Source organism: Parasteatoda tepidariorum, chromosome 5, assembly GCF_982258835.1.
Source record: "Parasteatoda tepidariorum strain Cologne lab strain chromosome 5, Ptep-v5.0, whole genome shotgun sequence".
In the NCBI taxonomy this organism is placed as follows: Eukaryota; Metazoa; Arthropoda; class Arachnida; order Araneae; family Theridiidae; genus Parasteatoda; species Parasteatoda tepidariorum.
In genome coordinates this window covers 114,971,626-114,991,411 of record NC_141759.1, presented here as the reverse complement: position 1 = coordinate 114,991,411, position 19,786 = coordinate 114,971,626, and positions in this window count along the sequence as shown.

The window sequence follows — 19,786 nt, the reverse complement described above, 5'->3', positions numbered from 1 at the left end:
GTTTATTAATAACTTTGGATCCATTAACTTCTACATATTTTGGGATAGAAGATGGTGGTCCTTCTTTAATAAGCGAGAGAAATTTTTTTTTTCATCCTTTCTATTTTCTATACAGTTATTTTAAAAGTTATCTTCGTAAAGCACTATTAGAATTTTTTTCTAAATTCGGAGCTCAGTTATTTTTCAATCAGTTTTTTCTTTTTCAATCATTTTTTTTAAAAAGTTTTTTTACAGTGACTCTCTCATTTTTTCAAAAAAACATTCGATCAATTTTTCTTAAGAGCACTGGAAATTCTTTGATCAAATATATTTTTTATGAGAAAATAGGGTACATAAAATAGGTCTATAATTTTTCTTTTATATTTAGTACAATATATTTCGAAATTGCCTTCGTATAGGTTTTACGATTATTTCAAATCGATTATGAATTTCCTTACATCCTTTAAAGATGCACCATAGCTAATTTGCAAAGCATGCTAAACACTTTGTTCCATAAAAACTGATTTCAACTATATTTGACATGCTCATTTCATCATTAATATAGCTAGTCACACAGCCCAGTGTAGGCTAGTACCTTCTTTTAAGTTATCTGCCACAACGGCGTTTCTTTCGTTTCTTTCTTTTTTTAATGCTTATGGGTTAGTTCCAATTATGGATAAATATTGAAATTGTTTTCTTTATAATTCTCAACTAAAAGACTTAATGTTGTTTATATATACGTAGTTTAAAATAATATAAACATTCATGTACCATACTATTTTTTAACAAAAATTCGACCATTATAAATTAAATAATAAATTCTTATAAAAATGTTGTTTTACATAGAACTTTCTTAAGATCAACTAGTTTTACAATTGTATGCAACTAAATTTTCATTCGCTGAAATACAATAGATTAAAATAATTTCAATATTTAGTCGATTATCTTACGAATTATTGAACTGATGTTAATAAATTTGGATATGAACTTAGGTTAATGTAATGCAATAAAATATCTATTCAATAGTTGTAATCTACAAGCATAATTGTGTAAAACACTGGCTTGAATCGGAAGGTATGAATTATTTATTGCAGAATCAAGCAAGGGAAAAAAATATGTGAAGATACGATATGACTCACTCTTAGAGACAGAAATTGTTTAACATTGCAACTCCAAAAATGTAAATAAGCAGTATAGAACTTTCTATAAAAATTGGTCACAATTGTAAATATAATTATAATTATTGTTATAAGCTTTGAAATTTTCAGGCCCTAAATGGTTCTCGGAGAGGAAATGTGAGTTTAATTTCCTCCTTCGGAAAGTCCTAGGCATGTGCTCCATAGGTTTGAGGTCTGGAGATCTGACTGAACAATTCATCCAGTGAATGTTTCTTGCTTAAATTTAAGAGAATCGTAGACCAGATGAACTCTGTAAGGATTCGTATCGTCTTCTATTAGAATAAACACTCTCTGCTGCACTCTCGAAAAGTAAGCAAAAGGATTCAAAACCTAATCCCAACTCTAAAGTTCACTATTTCACGATCAGCGGGAGTTCAACGTAATGCCTTCCCTGATTACTTTCTCGAATATTACTTGGCAGATAGCGAGTTCCTGGTTTAAATTCTTCATTCTTTAAGAGATATGTTGGAATCCGATAGCTGCTTTAAAAAAATTTAGAAATCAATCATCATCTTAGCGGAGGTTTCGTGATCTAGGCAGACATCATGTAAATGGCCCACTTGAATTCAACCGAGGCACTTTTATTCATGTAGGTTATATGAATGAGGTCTTAAAGCTGTTGGAATTTGCAACTTTCCTCTGACCGTCATTCACAGCTTGAAAACAGTATTGATGAACTATTGGGCTCAAGTGCTACAGATTCTTCAACCATTTTAATTCTACTATGAAATCACTTTATTAGCCTGTACAATAAGGACCATATCCCCCCTATTAATCAATTTCTTGTTTAATTATGTAAGCATTATTCCATATCTTATGACTTATAGTGAATGTAGCTTAACTACCACTACAAATATTAAATACCAATTCACTAGTATATAATACATGTTAACTTGATTCCACCAGAAGTACCTTTAGATAGATGAAGGTTGACAGAGTCTTAAGATTAAATCCCTTCAATGGTGACCCAGACGTGATAAAAACATGCCAATATCGATGGTTGATTTTATAGTGGTAGTTACGCCACAAACGTTGCACACAATCATGATTGTGTATTATAACTGTTATATAATTTTTTTTGTATTATTATAACCTATGCTCATGCCAAATTTCATTAAAATTTGTCAAGTCTGCCAATTTTATTAAAATTTATCTGGAAGATGGTATGTGAACAAATTTGAAAATTGGATGCTAGCAAGTAACGTGCTCCATGAGTCAGCATGCATGGTGCGAAACACACGTGACATCGCTAGCAGATATCCTACTAAATCTGATCCAAAACGTTGATTCAACATGATAATAAAAACATGCCCTCAAGGTGCTACGTTAACACGCCATGCACAACCACGTAATTAGACATAATCATAATCATGTGATTAGTTACAAGTACTCAACATCGGTGTAACTCCAGACATTTACACAAAAAGTGAAATTAACAATTCTGTGTCCCAAACTTTTGACCCCTCTCCTGAGTATTAACTATTGAAGTCATATTTGCTACACTGCAATTACCCCTCCACATATTTTAAGGAACAAAGAGTTTATCAAAAAGACGTTACGATAATTGCAATATTTCTCTTTCTTTTATGCAGCATAAAAACCTTTTTTTTCTTGGAATAACTCCAAAAACCATTCAAATGGTCCCAAAATTAACAATATGTATGAATTCGGCACCACAAAATACCACCATTTCCTTTGAGGGTTTCTTTTTACAATTAAATAATAATCCTTATAAAAAATAGATTTAAAATATCAATCATTTTCATCACTACTTTATTTAAAAACATAACAGAATAATCATTTAATTCAGTGAAAATTAAAAATCAGGATTATATACAAAAGTATTATAATTATTAGTAAATGAACAATTAAATACAATCTATAGATTTAATGTTACTTCCGCCAATAAACAAAATTTACTATAAAAATACCAACATATGTGTTTCAAAAAGAGGAAGAAAACTTTCAACCACTTCATGTCAATTTATTAATCTGCCTCCAGCTAATATTTTCCATTTACTTCAAATAATGTCGAATGCTGCACACCAATTAAAATGGTAAACTCAATTAGGCAAATTCGCTCATTTTCTAAATTGGCATTAATTTTTTTGCAATTATGAAGTAAGTTATTCACTGTTAAGTTTTCTTTTTTTTTTCTTCTTTATTTTTACTGTATCAACAACACTCGTTAAATTTAATTTTGTTGTTTTTTTAACCAGTTGAAGCATTTTGCTACTACGTCCAATCTAATTATTTTCTTTTCATTATCAAGATTTAAAAATTTGGTATTTGAAAATTGAGATTGGTTTGTTAAATTTTTTTAAAAAAAAATTCCTCTTAAAAAATTTTCGTTTGCTTTTTATTTCATATTACGTATATATTAATATTGTAGAAAGTTTTATTACTGAGATTAGTCGGTAGAGCAATTTATATTGTAAACAGTAAAAGTCAATAACAATACAAAAAGCATTTTTTTTTATAAGCTTAGACATTAAAATAGATCGGAAATAATAACCATCACTTAAATAATGCTGCTACTCAATGTAAATTATCTAATAGTATTTGTAACCAAACTTATTTAAATAATGGCATTATTGCTAATGATTTGATTCGACTTCAGAATGAATATTCGTACACTGTGATACCGTTGCAGTCTTGAACCGGTGGAATGAGTATCGGGACGGCTCTGTAGTTACCCAAGCGCTACCTTTGCTTTGCAACTTGGTAAACCAACAATAAATAAATCTAAAATAGCACAGAAGTAGGCAACCGGAAAATTTCCATCATCAATACTTACTCAAAATAAACATTTGTATTAGAAATCTGTTTTTATTTGTGGTAGTGTATAGCGTGAGGATGCCTGTGAATCCTCAGGAAACAGGATGACCCTTCCAGGCATGTTTTCAAGCTTGCGCAGTATACTAATCATAATGAGTAACGCCTCCTCCCTGTCCTTCTTACAGATGTCTACAGAACAGAAAATGGCGCGCTCATTTCCAGAATCAAAGCTCATTTCAAATCAAAGCTTATCAAGAAATAATAAAAGATTATTAAAAGGGTATGTAATTATATTTTATTCGAAGTATTGATTTTCTGCCTTTTCATTAGAAATATGTATTTCCTTAATTGTTGAATGATCATCTTTTTTAATTAATTAATGAACGTTGAATAAATAAAAAGCTTTGCAAGAATCTATGTTCAGTTCCTTTCCTATTTTCTTTATTTGATGTTAAATGTACAATGTAATGACTGGTGATTAAGACGTTAAAATGCAAAAATTGCGAACAGAAATCCGAATAAATTATTTATAGTTTGTAAGTGCAAATATATTTATACAATCCTTAGTATTTAACGATCATTCAATGTAAAGAAAAGGCAGCATTTCATGTATTGAATAAAATATATTTACTGCTCATAATAAGATCTCTTTTGTTCACTCGTTTTTCACTGACTCAAGAGTCTTCACATGATTATTTAATAAAAAATACAAAAGAAATATTTCCTAATCATAACAAAATGTGACCCAAGCATACAGGTGATACAATTGGTGTGACTAATATAAAGCATGTTTCCTTAATTAGACTAAGCAATAATGTAAAATTTGAGGCACTTATTTATTGAGTGTAGGTAAATTTTCCGTTATATTTGAGGGGAGTATGAGTTCATGACAAAGTAATGAATTTAAAAAGTTTGGGCCAATATTTTTAACTTCAATGCGAAATAGAATAGACTTGATTGAAATCATCGACAAAATAAGGAAATTTTTGCATTAAATTGACTAACATAATTCGAATTAATTAGCACATAATTTTTGTATTCTTTTCCCAAACTCAATGTATTTAATTACAAATTTACACAAATCATTTTAAAAATTTCTTATATTTCAATAACGCCTCTGTAGATGGCACCACCACTATCTTTCTATCTAAACTTTTTTTTAACTGATGCTTCCCTTCCCTTCACCAACCTTTTGAGAAAGGATACGCATGAACGAAAAACTTACAAAATAGGCTGTTAACTCGACAGCTGGTAGCAATAAATTATGAAAGATAAGATGATTGAGAATTGAGAGGATCCTAAATATTTCAGATTAGAGTTAAAAAAATTAAACTTATAAGCATTCAAAAATGAAAAGTATTTAGGTGCACCTAAAAAAAGCAATCACAGGACGTAGCATAAATAATTTATGTAGTTTCATTATAAATATGTTTTGTGATAAAAATTGTCCTATTGTTCATTTGCCCTATTGTTCAAGTAAACAGCTGAGTTTGAAAATTGAAATGAAATACATGAACAGTAAGAATAATTAATAAGTTCGAAAATAGGTACAACAGTTACAGTTGAAATATCAATATTAAGTTTTATTGTGATAATAATGTTGTTCGACTAACACATTTATTCTTTAAACTAGATTGTATTTAATAATTATTTGCATTTTTTTCCACGTTTTATTCATTAAAAGTGATTAATTCTTACACAGTTGAAAATTCAAATGTAACGTAATCTTTAAAAAAAAAAATTCCAATACAAATTTTACAATTTGTTTTCAACTTCAGAAATTCCATTTCCATCCATCTGTACACATGCCACATTTATATCAAAAATAATTTTTCCATTAAGTTTTGTTTTACTGATCAAAAAAAATTCCTACTGTCCATATTTTCTTGCTTCTCAATTACATTCATTATTTTAAAGTTTTGATGCGGAAAAATTCAAAATTGATATACTTTTCTAACAGGTATTTTTGTAATGGAAATGTTTACATCCTGGCTTAAAGACTGAGAATTAATATTATTTGATTATGTTTTAGACTTAGGTGCGCCCCCCCCCCCACAGCAAAAATTATAAATGCACTCAATCTTAGACTAAACACAATTTTTTGAAAAATATATTATATGAGACAAGAACACTGTGAAGAGATAATCGGGAATTTATAGTCATTCATTTTGTTTTTAATTTATAATCATTCATTTTATTCTAATTTATAAAAATTTATAGATTTTAATTTAAATTATTTTTATATGAATTAGCAAAGAATTAATAATCGCGATGAAAAGGCGAAATTTAGAAAAGTACATTGTTACTGAGTAACAACATTGAATTCATCTATAGTAGAGTGCACTACCATTCTGAATGAAGGGCTACGTTCCAAGTATTTGAATAGATTAGATATAATTTTAATGTAAACATAAGTGTTTTACACACAGCTCTTTTCATCAGTCACTAAGTGATAAATTTCTATTAAATTAAATTCTTTTAAATAATTATAATTCTTTTTATTATCTTAATTCATTCAACTAATTCTTTCTTTTTTATCAGTTAGCTTTGTAATATATTTGCATAAAATTAAATTCTCTTAAGCATTAACAACTGAAGAAAACCAAAATAATACTCTCATAAATAAAAATATTTCCTTTTTATCAAAAATAAATGAATAAATAGATAGATTTATCGAAAAATATAAAGATGGGGAAAAAGTGACGGTTTTATATCACATCAAGTAACATAAAAGTATAATTTAAAATCAATTAACTGTAATGTTCTTGAATGAAAGTAAAAAATAAAGAGATAAATATTTTTTGAGAACATAACTGCAAAGTAAATATTTTAAGTAAAGAAATCGTATGGGGTAATTTAAATTTTAAAATAAAATTTTAAAAAAAAAACACGCATAATTGCTCAAAATAAGATTTAATATTAATTTAGGATTAAGTTCTATATATTCTTAACCTTAGGACATTGCTAATTAGTGAATTATAAGAGATTTCATGAATATTAAATCATAAAAGTTTTTTCTTCTTATTTTTTTAAACTACCAAAAATTAAAAATTAAGCTCAAAAAATTAAAAACGCATTAAATCCTACAGTCGAATTTTGCGTTTTGTAATAATGTTATTGTATTGAAAAAATCAAAAAAGGGAAATAATGGCTATTTTAAAAGAAAAAAAAAAGATTGTAAAATAACATGCTGGATGGACGATGAAATCGGCAGTAGTAAAACACATCAAAATTAATGATTAAAATGCCTCGAAAGTTGCAAGTCGTTTTATTGCCGGATTAAAAATAACAGGATTTTTGAAACCCTGTGGAGAAGCCTAGCAATAACAGTTGAAAGAACAATAAAAAATCTCTTAGATTTTTGATGAATTTGGCACAAATCAAGTGCATATTCGCAAGTGCATATTCGCACAAATCAAGTGCATATTCGTGTCGTGTTAATATATATTAAAAGTATGGTATTTTCAAAACCATGAGAAAATGCGTATTGCCGAAAACAAGCAATGGAAAAATAGCCTGTTTTTACGATAAGACTGACATAAATAACGTACTTCAAAAGAGATTATTACTTGCCCGATTTGAAAGTCTCGAGCCGTTATAATATTGCATTTAAGAGATCGGACAAGAAACATTTGGAAATCCGACTCAGGGGGGTGGGGTAGCTCTTGAAAATTTTACTTCCGATAAAACGCGATCGAAAATAACTTGAATTAACTTTGAAATGGACTGAAATAAAGAGCTTTAAAAGCATTACTAAAATTCGAAATTCACGCATTAATTCTGCCGAGGTAAAATTATCGGGATTTTAAAAACTATGAAAATTTGTAGTAAAAAACAACGAAAAGAGCTATAAAAAAACTACAATGATTTAGATTTGGCGCGTTCAAAGACTCATTTGCAATTTAAAATTCCTAATCTATTTTTCTTCCTTATTTTTTTCTTCCTTTTTTTGTGAAAAAAATGTATAGTTTTTATTTTATTTATATGTTTAAGAAAGACCGCAGGCCGTAGAAGGCTCATCAATATAGATGAAATTTATTAATTCTGGAATCGTGCGTCCTTTAAACCTCGTGTATTCTCCCCCCCCCCCGCACCGCGGTGGTAGATGAGGTGTTATTAGTTAAAATAATTAGTATTTAAGAACATTTGTTATTTTATTTCATTTACTGAAGTGTGTATTTGCATATAACAAAAACGGTGGTTTATTTTTTTAAAGATTTGACAGCTGCAAAGAAAATGCCATTTAGAATGCTTTAGAACATACAAGAGCATTTCATGTACTTTTATTTCTTCTTCTTTTTTAAATTCTCTTTGGCGCCTGGGGTCCCAGGCAATCAGGGGGGGGGATTAGCTCTTGAAAATTTGAGTTCCAATTAATTGTATTAAAACAAAAATCTACGAAGAAACACATTGCCTTGTAAATCTTTTAAAATAAATATATTATACTGAATAAATAATATATATTTTTTTCTTTTTTCAAATTGTGATACTCAAAAAGTGACCGGAAACCAAATTCTCTACATTTCAATGAGGTGTTTAGGCACTCAACTTTCATTTCCTTTTCAATTTGCTCCCCTCTTTTCCTTTGATTGTTCGCACTTCCAAAAACATCATGAAGTCCTAGGGGCGCCCTTGGGCAAGTAAAAGGAACACGGACCATAAATTTTACTAGTCTAAAAGGCTATTTATAGAAAAGCGTGTCTAATTAAAAGAGTTTTATTCGATTGGTTTCTGTTAGTCGATTTAAGACTGTTGGCATCGTTTTTAGCTATAATCTACATCCATGTTAGTTTATGGGAGAAGTAATTTTCACTTTTTCTCAAAAACTTATTACCGTCTGACATCTTAATATACGTATCATATTAAAAGATCTCATTAAAACTTAATCACCTAATGTTTCAAATTATTTTAAATTGTTATTATAAATTTTCAGAGCAATATCCATGATGTGTTTATGAAGTTATTTTTTTAGCTATTCATGAACTTGAAAAAAAAAACATAACACAAAAAAACATAAATACATAATTGGTTTCTGTTGCCTACAAAAAGAAAAAAAAAAAAAAACTTCTGTGACTGAAAATTACCACATGAGCACTTAGGGTGCCTTGGGTGAAGTAGCTTTGGGATATCTAATTTATAGTTTTAAAATCAACTAAAATACATTCAATTCTAGAGCATAGCAAATTTTTTTGATATCAAATATAGACAAAAATTTTAAAAACATCCCTAGAGATTTCTGATAGAAATTATTTGTGAAAAACATTTTTAGAAGGGGAATAAAAAAAATCTGAAATCAATTCTTTAGCTATACTATATAGAAATTTCTAGCTAGAACTTATAATAGTCTAGCTATATTAAGTTCTAGTTATAACAGTTATAACTCAGATTCGCTGATTATTATAAAAAATGGGGACTTTAATGAGATATTTAATTCTTTTGCAGTGTTATTTTATGTATTTTTATGAAATATTTTCTTTAACATTTCTTGCAACGTAAATCATTTTAACGATAAATTTTACAATATAATAATTACTTATTTTAGTTTGGGCATTTTAATTTATCGTTTTAGTTATGTTCTAATATATTAAATGACATTAAAAATATTAAATAATGCATGAGATAATTTTAAACTATTTTGTAATAATATATTGATCAATATTTTACTTTATTCTAAATTTAATACTTGTCTTAGTTTAATTTTTATGAAATTTATTTTGCTTATAAAGTTTACTTTAGCTATAGAACGAATAGTTCAAAATTCTCAATCATGTATAAAAAAAACTACTCTTGACGTTTACTTATTCACACTTTTTGCTTCACTATATAGGGGCTATCTGAAGACATTAGATACATTTTTCGATCTAGTTTTTCATGCTTAATTGCATGAGATAAAATTCAAGTGTGTGGCATAATTGGTTTTAAAGCTGTAAGAAGTTTCTTTTAAATAAATATACTTTATAAAAAAAAACACATTTTAAATATTAGTCCATTAGAATAAGCAAGAAAAAATGCATTGGGAACAATATTTATAATTAAATACGATTAGGAATAAGCAATGTAAAATACATGAATAAAAACTTAAAACCCTCTATTCGATTCCTGTTACATATCTCATTCTATTCAACACACATAGGAGGGGACATCCTTTTGTTTCTTAGAAAACTGTTAGTTTATTTTAAGTATTTATGCATATACGTATGCATACGCATTCATATTTGTATATCTATACACATGTATACATATTTATGGATACGTAATATGTTTACGAACGTAATATGTATACGTATGTATATTTATATATAAATGTGTTTATAAAACTTAAAGTAGACAAACAGTTTTCTAGAAACAAAAAGTGTGTAAAAATTTCATAAAAAAAAGGTCGATAGATAATGCCCTTTTACAATTAATATTTTCGGAGATATCAATAGTTCAATGTAATATCATGTAATATTTTTTAACTCAATGTAAATATTTTTTAACTTTTAAATAACTATTTTTTAAAATGATTTAAAATCAAAGATCAGGAACAGATAAATTCTAAAAAAGAAAAAGCGAAACTAATGACGCCAACCGTTACCAAAAATTCTAATTAAATAGCATTACATAAGCTGCCTTTAAATTAAGCTGCTTAAATAGCATTACATAAGCTGCATACGTAATTTGCCTTTTTCAGGCTGACACTGCAATTGTCTATCCATCGACGTTGATCATTTATGTTTTGACGTATAATGCGGTTTTCGGAATTTTATGTTATGCAATATTTAATTTAATTATGAGCATACGATTATTTTAAGAAATTTCATATTTAAAATTTTTTATAGTATTTAATTTTTTAATATTTTAGAATTTATACAAGCAGAAATTCAAATTTGAACCATTCGAATTCGTGGCTTCAAAAATTCATCATTTTACAGCTAATATTTTCACGTTCAAAGCAAATAAAAAAATTAATTTAGAGTTAAAATAACTCTTATAAAACTTATTTCCGCATCAATAACACTTTCAGAATATTCCTGATATATTTCACTAAAATGGGCAAATTTTCCTATTTTACTATACCCTTGTTTCTCTACGGGGGCGATGGGAGTATGCTGAGGGGCAGGGAACTTGTTTTGGGCTGTAGGGGGGCGTTGGATATGTTATAGGCGGTAGGGGGGCAATGAGCATGGTTAGTCATTCAAATTTAGTTTTAAAACTACCAAATAAAATTATTAAATTAAGATTAATTTAATAAGCAAAATAAATCTTAAATTAATATTAAATGAAAAAATAAGAATATTCGATACATCATTTGCACCAGCAATAAGACGAACTTGTACGACACCTTTTCTCCGTTTCGAAACAGTATTGCACAGCGCATGAGTCATTTATTTTTGCCTCTGACTTTTTCAAACCATTTGGCGTATGGTTCTAACTCATTTAAGCCGTTTGGCGAAAATTTGATTCATAAATTTCTTATTTCTGGGAACGGCTTATTTTTTTTTGAATAAAACTTTTTTTTTTTTTTTTTTTTACTATCGAGCAATAAATTTGCAGTTTTATTTTCATCAAATTTAGACTGGCACAGACCTTCGAGAGTTACATATTCATTAGATCTATTTTTAGATTTTAGTGCGGGGGGGTGACTACTGTGTTCTGAACTATTGGACGGATTAGGCGTCAATTTGATATTCATATTCGCTTAATAACTTTAAATCGAAAGTGCTATGCTGTTTAGTTTTTTTTTAGAGTAAAATCATTATTAGAACGAGAGGAAATTATTATTATTTTTTTAAAATTCGAGTGTATTCCATTTTTGCTTTATTAGGATCCTCAAAAATATTAGGGGGGTTATTAATTCACAATTAAGATTTTGGCAGACAGCTGCCGTTACTGTTATCGGATTTTCTAAGACTGTCTCCTATAGCTCTGACTCATTCAAGCCATTTGGCGAAATTGAAGTGCATGCTCTTTTAGTAAGAATGTTTGATTAGATCAGTATTTCTTATGATCGTTTTCATTCACTCCTTTCAGTTTTTTCCCAGGTTTCAATTCGATTTCATTATTTCTTTGGCCAGGTACGTGTGTGAATTAGTTTTTCATAGTATATTATTCATTAATTCTAAGAAATATTTTTTTTTTTTCATCGTTTGCATTTTGTTGCCGCCAACAATGTCATTTAACAAAAAGAAGTGTCGTCAATACAATGCCACTTATTACTGGAAGTTTGGATTTATTTAATCACCGTCGAACTCTCAACTACCTATGTGTTTACTTTGTAACAAAGTTTTATCGAATGAGGCCATGAAACCCTCTCGTTTGCAGGAGCATTTGCAAAATATTCACCCTGACAAACAGAATAAAGACTTGTCATTTTTAAAGAACATCAAGGACAAGTTTCTGAAGGCACCTTCGGTCTCGGGCTTACTAGCAGAGTTGGGTTTTTGCCGTCAAAAACTGGTTTTTGACATGACAGTGGTAAAAACTGTTAAAAACCTACTGTTTTCTTTTATTTATGGCATATGGTGGACAATATATTATTTTCACATAATTGCCTTTATAAATTAATGTTGTAAATGATTGCTATTGATTTTGCAACTACATACACGTATTCTTATGGAAGGATATACATTCATACAGAAATATTGTAATATACTTATTGAAAATAGTGATACTTACTTTTATCATTATAGCTTGATTTGCAAAGGATTCAAAATTTTGCACTTCTTAATTGTTGGGAAATAAACAAACAAACAAAAAAGCTTGGAACTATTAATAAATTCAGGAACTAAAATGAAGAATTTAAAATTTGGCATTTCTTAAATATTAGAAATAAGCTAAACAAAACTTCTAACTACTAACAAACGCTATGTCAAGAATTACTGCTATTTTGTCAAGTTAAAAGCTTTTATTCAGTTGAAAAAGCACATTAAACAAAACTTAATTACAAACAAAATTATATGTTCAGTAGTCGGGGTCACTGTGCCGAAGCATACGATAGCAAGTGACTAATTTTGCACATTTTTCATTGCCCAGTCGATTTCTGAGTTTAGTATGAATGAGTCTGAAATTCAAGAATAATGAGGATTCGAGATCATTGAGGATAATGATAACAAAAGGTTAGTGCAATGTTGCAAGGAAACTCTAAAAGGATTTCCCAGGCTTTTTCATGTCTCATTTCTGTGTAAAATATTGAAAACAAAAATGATAAGAAAAGTTTTTTTTTGATGAGGCTTTCTTTTTATGTGTACATGTGTTTCTCACAGCAAGATTTTATGAATGAAAGTAATCAATCTTGACATTCTTCAGTAACGTAATATGCCAAACAAAATGATGCTTGGAAATGTTGAAAATTTTGATTAGTATCCTAATATTTTACTTCAAATAGTATGTTTTGATATAATCATGTTGGGGAAAATGCAGAAATCTGTTCTTAAATATCTTTTAGCAACTTTGTTTTAAATTTTATTGCCAAAAAATGAATTAATTTTAAATTATAAGCAGTTAAACCCAAATAAAAATACAGTTTTATCCAAACTATGGGTTTTTGACATGACGGTAAAAACCATGGTAATAACCGGTAAAAACCGTCATGTGTCAAAAACTTGCCAACCCTGCTTACTAGCAACCTCGTCCCAAAAATGCGACGATGGTCTGATAGCCTCTTATAATATATCAAAATTAATTGCCAAATCTGGCCAAGGCTCATACCATAGGCGAAGAGTTGATACTTCCATCTATTAAGGAAGTCTTAGAAACAGTTTTACACCATCCAGCCGCATCTAATGTAATAAAAAATATCCCATTAAGCAACGATACAGTGCGGCGACGAATTGATGAGATGGCGGAAGACGTTGAGGATTCCTTATGCAAACTTTTGATATCGAATGAATTTTCCCTGCAAGTTGATGAATCAACTTTGCCAAGTAATGAGGCTTTATTGTTGGCGTATGTCCGGTTTGTTGAGGAAGGAGAATTTTTTCTAGATAGGCTCTTTGCACGAAGCTTGATTATAGATACCAAAGGAGAATCTATTTTTAACACTGTCAAAGATTATTTTAAAGAGAAAAACATTACTTTTACGAATATTATGTCTGTTGCCACTGATGGAGCTCCAGCAATGGTGGGTCGACATGGTGGGTTTATCGCCTTTTTGAAGAGGGAGGTACCAGATATTTTAGCTGCTCACTGCGTGATTCACAGACAGCATTTAGTTGGAAAAAAATCTCAGTGACCGCTTGCATCAGTCACTGCAATACGTTATCTCTGCTGTGAACAAAATTCGCAGTAATGCTCTTAACGATCGATTATTCAGACAGCTATGACCTGTCTCAATAGGTTATGAAATCTTTTCGACTCTGTGCTTGAGTTCCTGGAAGACAAAGATGTAGCTCTGAGAGACAGATTGCTAGAATTTAAGATAGACGTTGCCTACATGACGGATTTATTTGCAAAATTTAATGGTGTTAATTTAAAATTTCAAGGCAACGAACTCAATTTGATCACTTCAAAATCAGTTATTTCTGCCTTTCTAAAAAAACTCATTTTGTGGAAGCAGAATTTTGGTAGGAATGAGTTTAGCCTATTTCCGATCTTATCGGATCTTAAAAAGAATGGTGAAATTTCCTCTGGTGATATACAGGAATATTGTCAACATCTTGAGTCTTTTTACATGGGCTTTTCTAATCGTTTTAAAGATGTGTTGACCCTGGAAGTCCCTCAATGGGTTATGAACCCTTACGTGAATATTGAAGCAGCAGAGGTTCATATTCAGGAGGAATTGGTCGAACTTTCAACTTATGAAACTTTGAAAGCTAGCTTCCAGAATGGTGATCGTCTCACAGAATTTTGGCTTCAAGATAACATAAGTCGTCTCTACCCTGGACTGTGCTGTGACGGATCTAGTCACAAAAAAGAGAAATCGACTCGAAATCGTGCAACGAGGGGACTTGCGTCTTCACCTCACTGAAAATATTGAACCGAATGTTAAGAAACTAGCTCTGAACCATCAAGCAAAATCATCCCACTGACATAGTTACTTGATTGCTTGGTTGATACCACGCTTAAGTGTAAAAAATTATTTTTGATGTTTTTTTAATTATCTAATTAAGTTTAAATAACTCTTTTTAGCATAGATTTCTTTGTTTGTTTTCTCATTACCGTATTTATTTTGATTATAATAAATAGATTACCTGTCGGGAGAAAAGTATCGAGTTAACGTTCACACTATTTTTTTTTAAAAAACCAAACAATGTTAACGCGTAAGAATATTGCTTAAAAATGTTACCTCTTATAATTCAGCTCACCCTATGCTCCAAATAACTGAATTTTCACAAAAGGGGCGTTTAAACTTTTTTTTTTGCTCCTTATGGGGGCGGCAGCGTTAAAAAGGTTGAGAACCTATGTACTATACCATAGTTTATTGCTTTTGACATGAAGAAGAGTTAGATATTCCTCTATGGGCTGTCGCGCCACTGAGTTCAGTTTTTAGTACATCGTGTAACATATCATGTAAACAAGAAAAAAAAAAAAAACGAGAGCAATATTATTTTTTACCAGATAACGGCCTAATTGCGAGGACATTATGGTCATGGATATAGATCCATAATGTTCGTTGCGACTCAGTCTTCATATTTCCCTTCTACAAAACAAGCATGAATTTAATGATGGAGCCTAAGTGGAGTAATAGTTATTTAAAAAAGCAGTTAATAAGTAAAATTATATGCAATTTTTTAAGTAATAGTAATTATTGAAAAATAATAGAGTAATAGTTAATCACAATTTAATTAAAAAGCAATAGTTAGTAGTTATTTAAAATTTTTATAGAAATATTTAAGGTTGTCAGGAAAAAAGGAGAATGTAATACATTATAAAACATCCCTTTCTGTGACCTTGCTTTTTATTGATCATAAAATGAAAATAGTGGAGATAATGATCATGAGAGTAATAATTTTCTCGCTTTTTCGCTGCATTAATTTGAATTTATTCAACCCCTAATTGAAAATACTGTGGAATGACTCTTCCAGGTGACAATACTGAATACAAGCAATATCTTTACTGTGCAATCAATATTTTGCTTACACCATAATTAACAAGCATTTTAGCTTACTAATTTATTGTGCTTATTCACATACTTTAAAAGAGCTAAATAAAATAACTTTTTTAATACAGTTTCAATAAACGTTTTTTCGTTATATAAACATTGCTGTTCTATATTTAAATTTGCAGATTTCATTTACAATAGGAATTTTAAACTACATTTGAACAAACCAGTTATTAAAGAATAATAATGAAATTGAAAAAAAATATTTTGCTGGAACTTTCCAAAGATATTATTTAATTTTGTAAGCAATACAAAATAGATAACAAAAGAAACACAGAAATGCAAAAGAGATAATATTCCACGGCAGATAACAGTCAGGTGAAGAGTAGAAGGTTAAACCCTTTGACGCAGAATTTTCATTCAAAATATTTTTTATTATTTCCTAATAATTAAAGTCAAAATAAGTAAAAAACTTAATATTTTGAATTATAATAATTTATGGTTATGAAATAGAGAAAACTAAATGTAGATAAGGATACAAGTGTCCATTGCGAAGCATGGACTGACGGCGCACTTCCAAACAATGCCTTTCCGAATTTGCACTTATTTGTAATCATTTAAACACAAGGGAACATAAGTAATTCAACATGTAAATTTCTTTAATTTTCAAAATTAATTATTGATAAATTTTTGAATGTAAATAAAAAAACATTTTTTCAAACTACTTTTTTTTGGATTTTAATAGAAATATAATTCCGATAATCTAACAGATTTTTTTAGTAACTATTAGACGGTTTCTTATGTATTTAAAAAATAAAAAAACCATGTTTCTATTAGTAATTAAACTGTCTGAAAAAATATATAAAAGGGACGTCGCTCTTTCTTTTAAACTGTGTGCATCTTTGACGACAAATGAAGAATCATAACTTAAAAAGTGTATTTAAAAACCAACAAAAAACATATTTATAACAAGATAACATGCTAGCAATTAAGTAACAAAAGATTAGCTGTAAACATCTATTAGTAAAGTCTTTATAAGGGAACATAAGTAAAGTCTGGATCGGTGAGGCAGCGCCGCTGTTCGACTGTCGTCATTGATTTGTTCAGAGCCGTTTTTATGTTTTTCGGGGCCCTGGGCCTGTCGTTATTTGGGAGTCCTTTATGATTAATTTTAGTATAAAAAATTTTTAGCTTAAATCATTTTTAAAAAATTATTTTACTTTAAGGTTGAAAAACAAATACATTATTATAAAAGCGTTAATACATAATTAGTATTGAAAGTTTAAGGTAACAGTACTTTTCATGGTTTTTGAGAGTCTTCTGTCACATCATTAAAATTCATTTCCTGCCAGACATCATATTCAATGCTCATGATTGACAAATAATTAAATCTTTTTTAAATCAAAAAAAAAAAGAAGTGTATGAAGAAGAAAATATAAAGGGATAATAGCTCAATGCCCTGAAACCTTTTGTTTTCGAAGCACTACTCAAGTATTTCGTTCAAGCACTTTTTTCACATTGAAAATGAAAATTTAAAAACTAATTGTACTACTGAACTCCAAATTATCTTTTTCAGTTAAAAGTAGAGAGTGAGAAAGAGAAGCTAGATGATTTTTCGTGGGAAAATTAAAAAAAAAAAAATGAAGAATTTGAATCAAGATTGAAGCTTTAATTTTTTATAAAGGATAGGTTGGGATAGAATTTTTGTTGTTTACAATACAAAATTACTTCATAATTTTCTTACAAAAACTAGTTTTTCATTCACCTGTTATACCATCTATTTACATGGAAGTATTTGTTTTAAATTTTTTTTTAGTGTTTCAGTCTCATAATTCCTTCATTATTATTCTTTGAATTTACACTAGGGAGAATTTCATTTAACAATAATAATAATATATTTTCTAAGCAAACAATGTCATCGTAAAGGAATTTTTTTTATTTAATAATAATATATTTATTAGTAGCTATGAATTTTGATTTCATAAATGAATTTTTGCAATATAAATTTAGAATTATCGTTAATATTTTTTTATTCGCTAAATTTAAAAATTTTAAATTTATAATTACATATTCATAATAATTATTTTAATTGTACAAATAATAATTTTGTATTATTTTTATATAAAAGAAAAATATCAATTTACTAATTTCGTTTTTTAAACTTGCTTCTCAAAAAACAGGTGTGGTCAATACATTTAAGAAAACAAGTATTATTAGAAACACATAATTCAAATTTTCTGTCATATAAAAATTTTAATTTTTTAAAAATAAAAAGAAACATAAAGTATGTTCTAGTATGTATGTATAGAAAGAAACATTTGTATTGTTCTACTGTTGTTGGCTGGCATACAAAAATCCCCTTTCCAAGAATTGTATAGCTGGTGCAGTAATTGAGTAAAACAAACCACCCCTTTAGAAATCAAGTTTCGAGTCCCCTTCTACAAGAACGTATTAATTCAATCATTTGCCACATGCCTTGGGCCAGGCCCATCCTTAAAAACGGCTCTGGATTTGTTAATAATGACGGAAAGTGGCGTCGGCTGGCATCACTACAGCTTCGCCAGCGCCAGAGGGTTAATGATTTCTCTCTTGATGGGGAATTAGGGAAACAGAGAGCATCTCTAAATTATCCATATTTCAAGCAAGAACCATATTTCAAGTTTCAATATTATATGTGCAGTTGATTTTTATATATATAAAAAAAAATAGTAAATAAATAAAACGTTATAATATAAAATTTTTTTAACAGTTTGAAATACGTTTTACTGTTCAAGTTACAATGAGTACTATAGATAATGAAAAGAGTAAGCAAAACATTTATCCAAAGTTCCTAAATCAGATTTTTTTCTCAGTTTGCATTATTATAATAGTAAAAAGTAAAATTATGGAAATAAAATCACTATAGACTATTTTAAGAAATTTTTTTCGTGACTCAGCGAATTTCAGTAGAAGAAAGAAGGCAAAAATAAATAAATAAATAAATAAATAAAAACGAAAAAATAATAATGAATAAATAATAAATGAAAGTACTACGTGCAACATCAAATGTTTTCAATTGGAGAAAATTGTGAAATATTTTCTTAAATAAAATAAACAAAAGTTTTAACTCTACGATGAATATTTATGATACACTGATGTGAAACAAACATTTGCTGTGGGTGGACTAATTCTCATGCATGTTAATTAAAAAAGTATAACAAACATAAAGAATAATTTTATTAATAAAAGGTTCATTTTCCAGTTAATGATCCTTTACATCATTATCTATTAATTTTATAACCAAAAGATAATATGCTAGTGCTTTTATTAATGAAAAATCATAGCAAAAATCTAAGGACAGAAACATGTGAAATGAGACATCTTAAAAATTTAGATACAAAAAGTACGAGAAATCATTCTTAATTCTTATATCCTTGCTAAGTGTTCCGAAAGGAGTAAGAGGGAAAAAACGGAGAGAAAAAAAAAGAAGAAAAAACTATTCCCACTAATTTAGGAGCATCCGTCAAACATCCCCTCCCCTCCCACTAGATTTGACAGTACAGACAAAAAGTAAAATTCCAATGTATCTCAGTGCCATCTTTTGGCGATATACGTCTCCACTAACTAAAAAGAAACTATTATTAATTTTAAATAACTGGTGCAGCCATCTATTAACAGAATAAAAAATATATAATCCACACTAGCAAAGACTCTGTTTTATGATTTAATTCAACTAAATCTTTATATTGTAACATATTTTGTTATCAACTGAATGAAAGAGTATAAAAACAAAATATGAAATGAAATTGATAAATTTGAGTAAAAAACAAATGCATTATGAAGATTGAAA